Genomic DNA, 9,789 nt, shown 5'->3' with positions numbered 1-9,789 from the left:
AGTTGGGGGAGAAAAGGGTGGGCTTCCAACTCCACTTGCTCCAGTAAGCGTTTTGAGCTGACTCATTAGGAGCCACCTAGGTGAGCTCTTTAAAAGGGTTATCCAGGACTACAAAAAGATGGCTGCGTTCTTCCACAAACAGTACCACAGTTACCCTTAGGGTACTTTCACACTTGCGTTTTTCTTTTCCGGCATAGAGTTCCGTCCTAGGGGCTCTATACCGGAAAAGAACTGATCAGTTTTATCCCCATGCATTCTGAATGGAGAGCAATCCGTTCAGGATGCATCAGGACGTCTTCAGTTCAGTCTTTTTGACTGATCAGGCAAAAGATAAAACCGCAGCATGCTACGGTTTTATCCATGGCTCCATTTAGGAGCAGGAGAATTCGAAAGGACGGATTCGGCACATAACTGAGCCGAACGGAACTTAAGGACCCCATAGACTATAATGGGGTCCCTTAGGTTTTCGCTCATAAGAAGATTTTGGAGCAGAGACAAAAGTAGTGCATGCAGGACTTTTGTCTCCGCTCAAAAATCTTTCTCTGAGCGGAAACCTAACGGACTCCATTATAGTCTATGGGGTCCTTAGGTTCCGTTCTGCACAGTTATGTGCCGAATCTGTCCTTTCCGTTCTCCTGCTCCTAAAAGGCTAAACGATGATGTGAACAAAGTCTTAGATGGTGTGGCGCTGTTTTTGGAAGAAAGGAGCCATCTTTTTGTAGTCCTGGAGAACATCTTTGTGAGGTGTCAGCCTCTCGGACATGGCAGAAGAGCAGCACCGAGAGCCTGTGGAGGCCATCAACAGTTGTGGTGTGGACATGTGTCTGTGTGTTATATTGAGGGGCTAGATATTAGGCCTTCACCTGTATAGTTAATGGCCAGAAGGCCTAGGGTTTATTTAGTATGGCTGTTGTGATTTGCGTTTTCTGGCTGGGGTCTGTCTAAACCGAAATCCTATGTGGGTATGTAAATTCTTCATGTCTTAACCCAGATGATGGTGATCCCTGTGAGGAAATTAACCCCCAAGTTGTCACAACAAAAACTGAAAAAGTGGAAAAAGTACTTGTCATGAAAATAAGATGGGGACACAAGGAATTTCTGTTGTAGGTGGATGCTAATGTGACTATCCCCTTACAGCTCGCTCTAAGTAGATGGGTCCGCATCTGTGATGCAGAATGCCCACGGAATGGTGCTTGTGTATTGCGGATCCGCAAATGCGGTCCGCAATACGGCCACAATTTTAGATGTGACTTTGTAAACTGTGGTTTTGCCACAACTGTGAAAACAGCAGATTTGAGGGGTTTAGTTGCATTCACAGTATTTAACTTTTTCTGAGATTTTTTGGATTGTGAGATACAAAGAATAATTTCTGACTGAGCAAATATTTAAGGCATACAACAGAGCAGGTCTGGCAATGCAGTGAGTCCCCGTGGGAGCCGGTGTAGAGGATGGGAGTGGTAGTGGTACTGATGTAGTGTAGGTGTAGTGTCATGGTGTCCTACCTCAGGCCATCACTCCCTGGGACCTGTTGCAGTGAAAGTTGTACTGAAGAATGAGGCCAGAATTGAACCTAACAAAGTCCTTTTACTAAGTGCAACAAAGAACTTGCAAACACAAACAGTAGCAGCAGGCTTTAGTGCAATTCTCTTCTGGCTTCAGCAAGGATATTGAGGCAGATTGCTTGGTGGTGATTCAGCACTTAGATGATACTGGCTTAGTGGTAGTTTTGTGAGGAGGGTGTCTTTTTACTGTTTTTCCTCCTTTCACAGCAGGGTCAACAGAAGCTGAATGTAGCAGGTCCCTCTGCTGTCTTTGATTCCAAGACTCCACTTGAGTCCTACTTCAGTTCTGGGGAATGGGTGCTCTAGAAGCTGCTTTCCTCCCCGACAGTCGGCTGTTCGCTCAGTGAAGGAGACATGCTGCGTTCTCCTTCACAGTATGAGGACGAGGGATCGCTATTGCGATTACTCGTCCCTATACAGAATCAGAAGGGTGGGCTTCCAGCTTGTGCTGTCTAAACAGCGATCTGCTGCCCAGAAACGATGATTGGTGGTGCCTGCACGAACGACAGGGTCACTCGATGTACGAGGCTTTCACTTGTTCGTTGGGTGATCGGCAGCACATTTAGACGGGCAGATTGTCAGGAACGAGTATTCACAGGAACATTAATTCCCTATAATCTGCCCGATTGTTCAGCAATGTAAATCCACCTTTACTCTCCTCCCGACCAGCCCCACCCTTGGCAGGAAGTCAGACGAGCCCACTCCTACCAAAGGGAAGAGGAATGGAATTGTAAGTTCCATTCCTGTTAACGAACATTGCCAACCATACTCCATCTGTTGGTGTATCAAGTGTATAACATGTCATTACATTCATATTGCATAAGAAATATGTAAAACACAGTAAACAAGGACAAAATAGTAATTCCCTCCCCCATAACTCTGGGGTATTACAGAAAGATTCTGAGAACACAAGTTTATTTACTTTTTTGTCGTCCTGTGATGAGCTACATATCTCCAGAAACATGAAGAAAAAAAACAAAGCATTCGAGGAGCACCCTGAAAATTGTCAAGCGAGTTGGGCTTCCAGGTATGCTTTAAGGTGCATTCACACGACCGTAGTTTTGGTCTGCATCCAATCCACATTTTTTGCAGATTGCATGCGGACCCATTCATTTCAATGGGTCCACACAAAATGTGGACTGGACTGGACCGCACACCGTTCCATAGCCCGGCAAAAAAGATAGAACATGTTCTATTCTTGTCCATTTTGCGGGCAAGGATAGGCATTGTTACAATGGATGCAACACTGATATCATCCGTATTTTTTGACAATCCGTGTTTTGCGGACCGCAAAATACATATGGACGGACGTTTGAAAGAGGCCTTGTATGGTTAAGTGTGACAAACAGAAATATAAAACGGATCAGTTAAGAAACTTGAAGGCATTTGGGGGCATTTTTTATCATTGTATTTTACTCACTTTGGGCTAGAAATCATTATTGTTAACAGCTTTCACTTCAGTGTATCTGCAAATCATTGCTTTCTGCTTTATACTGTATCCATCAAGGAGCTGCTCTGACAGCACATTATGTAGCCCTTATCACTGGACTCCTGACAGGTTATAAATAGGGATGAGCGAACCCAGACCACACTGTTTAGGTTCGTACCGAACATTATGGTGTCCGGGTACCTGAACCTGGACTTTGGTGCGCAAATCCGTGTTCGTGTTTGGAGTTCAAATAAAGCTTGTTGAAATGCCACAGCGCCAATCAACAAGTGTTTAAGCTGTGGGCACTTGGAAGCCATCACAGTCATGCCTAGTATTGGCATGTCTGTGATTGGCCGGCGCACCATGTGATCCTGCATGCATAAATGCTGGATCACGTAGTGCGCCGCCATTCTGCTCTGGCAAGTGTAGGGACAGGACACTGCTGCACTGAGGGACAGTGTTTGGTTTTTATTTTTTTTTAAGAAGTCTGTGGGTGACCTGTAGGCATTTTTGGTTGGTGCAATACAAGACCTTTGCACCAGTGACACAGAAATACAATACTTAATCGTGCTTTTCAGTATGAGAGTGACCTGTAGTCATTTTTGGTTGGTGCAATATTACTCCTTTGCACCAGTAACGGGAAAAAACGGCCAGTAAACTGGGAAAAAAAAACGTCTGTGTGCAGGAGGCCTTACTGTAATAGGAGAGTTAATCAGTCTGATTCTTGTGTTGGGGACACACAGACATTTTTTTTGGGTTCCAAATTCCACCGTTGCATCCGTCTTACTGTAATAGGAGAGTTAATCAGTCTCTTAATTGTGTTGGTGACCTATAGCAATTTTTTGGGGTGCAAAACACTTCATTTGCACCCGTGACACAGAAATACAATTGTTCGTCTGTCAGCCTGGTGGTGTGCAACAACGGGCGAAATCTCGTAGCAGTTCTGGGCCTAGCCGGTTTAACACACATTCTTTGCCTGGAGCATGTGCTGAATTTGGTGGTGCAGAGGTTCCTGAAGAATTACCCCGATATGTCAGAGCTGCTGCAGAAAGTGCAGGCCGTTTGTGCACGCGTTCGGCATTCTCACCCTCTGCTGCTCGCCTGTCTGCGCTGCAGCGTAACTTCTGCCTTTCCGCTCACAGTCTCAAATGCGACCAATCCACCAGGTGGAACTCCACCTTGCACATGCTGGAAAGACTGTGCGAGCAGCAGCAGGCCATAGTGGAGTTTCAGCTGCAGCACGCACGGGTCAGTCGCTCTGCGGAACAGCACCACTTCACCACCAGCGAGTGGGCCTCCATGCGGGACATGTGTGCCGTGTTGCGCTTTTTCGAGCACCCCACCAACATGGCCAGCGCCGATGACACCGTCCTCAGCGTCTTAAAATCAGAGCGATTCAAGAAATTATAGAAAATTGAATTTTTCCAAGTTTTCTGTAATTTTGGGATTTTTTTTTAATAAATAAAGGTAAACATATTGACTCAAATTTTCCACTAACACGAGAAAACAATCTCAGAATCGCTTGGATAAGTAAAAGCGTTCCACAGTTATTACCATATAAAATTAAACATGTCAGATTTGCAAAATGTGGCTTGGTCCCTATGGTGAAAACTGACTTGGTCTTGAAAGGGTTAAAAAAAAATGCAGCATTTCAGTGAAAACATAGGGGGAGAGTTATCAAGGATGGCATTTCCTAGACCAGTCTTGATCCCCTGTGCGTTGGCAAGAAATGCGCCTGATCTGTGGCCCTCCATTCACCATACACTTAAAGAGGACCTTTCACTAGTTTAAAAACTAAAAACTAACTATATCAGTGGGCAGAGCGGCGCCCAGGGGTCCCCCTGCACTTACTATTATGTCTGGGCGCCGCTCCGTTCGCCCGGTATAGGCTCCGGTGTCTGCAGCTCCCTGGGACTCCCAGGCTATGAGCTGTGCGCTACGATTGGCCAGCGCTGCAGCAAGGGACAACCCTAATACAAAAACTCCGCCCCCAGTACAACAGAGGGATCTGCAGACACCGGAGCCTATACCGGGCGTACGGAGCGGCGCCCAGACATACTAGTAAGTGCAGGGGGACCCCTGGGCGCCGCTCTGCCCACTGATATAGTTCGTTTTTAGTTTTTAAACTAGTGAAAGGTCCTCTTTAAATCTGTGCCAGCTATGGGATGTTTTAGACTTGAGCTATAATTTATACCAGTTCCTGGCATAAATTATAGTAAATCCAGTGGGACGTTGAGGGTCTGCCCCTCCTGCTAAACCCTGCCCCTTTTATAGTCACTTTAAAAAAAGTGATGAGAAGCGCAAAAAGTTGTAAATATGGTGTGCTACATAATTTGTGACTTTTGTGGCGTAAAAGCCTTTATAAATCTCTCCCGTAGTTTAAAAATGTGCAAGGAATGAGCAGATGAATCCAGACACAGAGAATTCAGTGTGTGGCTTCTGCCCAATTTGACTTGATTGACATTTTTTTGCCTGCTCTGGATGTCCAGTTCTTGGGGTGGGGTACCTTAGGAAATGAGAGCACTGGGCAGTTTGCAATATATTGTTGAAAGCGTCGCAAAAGTGAGGTCAGCTGGACAGTAATGGCAGAGGACCACACTCAGCCCACTACTTTAAATGGGGCTTTCCAGTAATATATGTGGAGCACATGTCCTTAGGATTGGCCAAAAATGTGTGACCATATGGGGCGTGACCTCAGCCTCTTACCAATCAGCAGGACAATGGGGTTGTGCGCTTCTTAAATGTTACAGCAGGACATCTATACATGCAGCTGTGCCAACTAACTGCAGCACTGCATCACTAACCAGGTCATCCATGTGTTTTCCCACCTCCAATATTTAGCCTCTAATTAAAAGTGCCCAAATGTATGTCTCTATGTTTGCAATCTGTAAAACTCCATTTGTTGCAAAACTACCACTATCTGCATTCTCTAACAATCCGGTGACCTTAGTGGGTGATGAAAGCCATATTTTTTTTAAATCTGGGTGAAAGGACACATTGTAAGGGACGAGATCTTTGCAAAAAAAAAACTTTTACACCCGACTCTGTGGCACTCAGCCCTTGCAGGACAGAAATTGTTGATCTGACCAGTTTCACACGAGCATCATATTGGTGCATTTGTGCACCCATGTTACAGTGAGACTGCAATTCTAATGACCCGCAGCATAGGGATCTTTGGGTCATTATACCCGCAATCAGTCTGTGACTTGCAGCCAGAACACGAGTGCACGAATACGCCTATATTGTGCTCGTATGCAACTGGCCTAAGGGATATTGGGACTTGTTTGGGTCAGGACATAACTGCGTTCCCAGTATGAGACCAGTCTACAGTATCCCATTCAGTAGCAGAGCATGCTGAATATTATTAAATTAATCTTCTATATTCCACACATATAAATATACAAATGTTGTAGTCAAAACATGGCAAAGTCCATATAGAAAGTCCAATTCACGGAGGCAGAAGCACGTCACTGTGCTACCACAACGTTTGGGGCATGATCAATGTGCTTCTCAACGTGAATAAGCACAGTAACATGCTTTTGTCTGCCTCCGTGAACTGGACTTTGATATGTTTTAACTACAACACTTTTATATTTATATGTGTGGTATAATTTACTAATATCCAGCATGCTCTGCTACTGATTGGCATGTGTTGGAAGTTTTCAAGAGAACCTCTGAGCTACGCTATAGCCGATTATGGCGCACTATATGTGGAATCCTTTACCAGTACCATACCAGTATATCCGAAATTCCAGAATGTTACAGGAGCAGAAGGCAGAACCTCCATAGGCAATGATGAGACTCTTAGTTATAGCATCAAGTTAGCATTTTATGCAGAAAGTTTTCAGTGAATTCTATATTTTCTATGACCTTCTGATAATCCAGAACAGCCTGGAACCCTTCAAGCCCTGTTAGATGCTGACTAAAGGACATAGCAGAATAGACACACCACAGCTATAGGAGCACATAGATATATTTTATTATTGTAAGTATCTCTAAATACACAGAATGTGACAAATGCATACATATTAAGACAAGAGATTGTGAGAAAGACACTCCATTTTAGGCACCATGTGAATAACCAATGTACTAGTAATTCCTTTGAATCAGATTAAAAAGAGGAAAAATCAAAAAGGGAATAAAGGAAAGCAAAGGAAAATTAAAATGGTGCCCCCTGGTCTTCCTACCGTTACAAAACAAGACTGTGCCATTCCTCTTCTATTCACTGTAGTAGAAGGCTAGCATGACTTTCTGGCTGGATCCCACCCCCCACATTGCTGTAGTAAGACTAGCCATAACAGGGCCCCTCTCTGCTTATGGGCCCCATGATAGCTACATGAACATCCTCTCTAGCACCTTTGTAAGTAAGATTAGGTTTTTAATTGCAATGCAAATTTCTTGACACAGAAAATAAAAATATTCATTATGGATAATATAATAAGAGACACTTCATTACATAAACGTGACCAATAACCAGCTTAAAGTAAGACATTGCACGTCCTAAGGATCATGGGCATTAATACATTCAGCTGATTAGCAGGATTAGGTTGTTAGATCTGGGAGTTGTCCATTGCACCCTTCAGCTGCAAAGTATTATAACTGAAACAACAGCAATGTTGCCCTGTATCTTGTACTATAGACTCAAGGATTGTCCCAGTGATGTGTGCAGTGATATTTCATCGGGAAACTGCACATTTCAACGATTTCCTGAGATCTATATAGACTGTAAAACACGTTGTGTAAAGTGTAATCTGTATTTGCACAGCAAAAGTGAATGTTAGCTTTTGCATTTACCATTTCCACCACTAGGTGGAGCTTTTGAGTATTGTACTACTCTTACATGAATAAAAAGGCAGGACCTACTTCTGTTAATAGCACATCATGTGGCCAGTCTTGGTATTGCATGCAAAGTTTGTTACTTGTAATAGTAGAACGTTATCTCTACTTTTGTCAGTAGAAGTCTATGCATCTCAGTTCTATTAAAGTAAATCAAACTCTTGTCATAACAACATGTACAGTGGATATAAAAAGTCTACACACCCCTGTTAAAATGTCAGGTTTCTGTGATGTAAAAAAATGAGACAAAGATAAATAATTTCAGAACTTTTTCCACCTTTATTGTGACCTATAAACTGTACAACTCAATTGAAAAACAAACTGAAGTCTTTTAGGTAGAGGGAAGAAAAAATATAAAAATAAAATAATATGGTTGCATTAGTGTGCACACCCTTAAACTAATACTCAGGCCTCTTTCACACTTGCGTTGTCCGGTTCCGTTGTGTACTCCATTTGCCGGAAGTGCCCGCCGGATCCGTAACAACGCAAGTGAACTGAAAGCATTTGAAGACGGATCCGTCTTCAAAATGCGTTCAGTGTTACTATGGCAGCCAGGACGCTATTAAAGTCCTGGTTGCCATAGTAGTAGTGGGGAGCGGGGGAGCAGTATACTTACCGTCCGTGCGGCTCCTGGGGCGCTCCAGAATGACGTCAGAGCGCCCCATGCGATCACGTCATCCATGCGCGTGGGGCGCCCTGACGTCACTCTGAAGCGCCCCGGGAGCCGCACGGACGGTAAGTATACTGCTCCCCCGCTCCCCACTACACTTTACCATGGCAAACAGGACTTTAGCATCCTTGCAGCCATGGTAACCATTCAGAAAAAGCTAAACGTCGGATCCGGTAATGCGCCGAAATGACGTTTAGCTTAAGGCCGGATCCGGATTAATGCCTTTCAATGGGCATTAATTCCGGATCCGGCCTTGCGGCAAGTGTTCAGGATTTTTGGCCGGAGCAAAAAGCGCAGCATGCTGCGGTATTTTCTCCGGCCAAAAAACGTTCCGGTCCTGAACTGAAGACCTCCTGATGCATCCTGAACCGATTTCTCTCCATTCAGAATGCATGGGGATAATCCTGATCAGGATTCTTCCGGCATAGAGCCCCGACGACGGAACTCTATGCCGGAACAGAACAACGCAAGTGTGAAAGAGCCCTTAGTTGAAGCATCTTTTGATTTTATTCCAGCACTCAGTCTTTTTGGGTATGGGTCTATCAGCATGGCACATTTTTACTTGGCAGGTTTCGCCCACTCTTCTTTGCAAAAACCCTCCAAATCTGTCAGATTGCGAGGGCATCTCCTGGGCACAGCCCTCTTCAGATCACCCCACAGATTGTCAATCGGATTCAGGTCTGGGCTCTGGCTGGGCCATTCCAAAACTTTAATCTTCTGGTGAAGCCATTCCTTGGTTGATTTGGATGTATGCTTTGGGTCGTTGTCATGCTGAAAGATGAAGTTCCTCTTCATGTTCAGCTTTCTAGCAGAAGCCTGAAGGTTTTGTGCCAATATTGACTGGTATTTGGAACTGTTCAGAATTCCCTCTAAGGTTAACTAAGGCCCCAGTTCCAGCTGAAGAAGAACAGCCCCTTGGCACGATGCTGCCACCACCAGGCTTCACTGTGGGGATGGGGTTCTTTTGATGATGTGCAGTGTTGTTTTTGTGCCAAACATATCTTTTGGAATTATGGCCAAAAAGTTCCACCTTGGTTTCATCAGACCATAACACCTTTTCCCACATGCTTTTGGGAGACTTCAAATGTTTTTGCAGAATGTCGCCTGGCTTGGATGTTTTTCTTGGTAAGAATAGGCTTTCGTCTTGCCGCTCTACCCCATAGCCCAGACATATGAAGAATACAGGAGATTGTTGTCACATGGACCACACGGCCAGGACTTGCCAGATATTCCTGCAGCTCCTTTAATGTTGCTGTCGGCCTCTTGGTCGCCTCCCAGACCAGTTTTTTTCT

The sequence above is a fragment of the Bufo bufo genome, chromosome 10 (genome assembly GCF_905171765.1).
Source record: "Bufo bufo chromosome 10, aBufBuf1.1, whole genome shotgun sequence".
In the NCBI taxonomy this organism is placed as follows: domain Eukaryota; kingdom Metazoa; phylum Chordata; class Amphibia; order Anura; family Bufonidae; genus Bufo; species Bufo bufo.
This window is presented reverse-complemented; position numbering follows the sequence as displayed.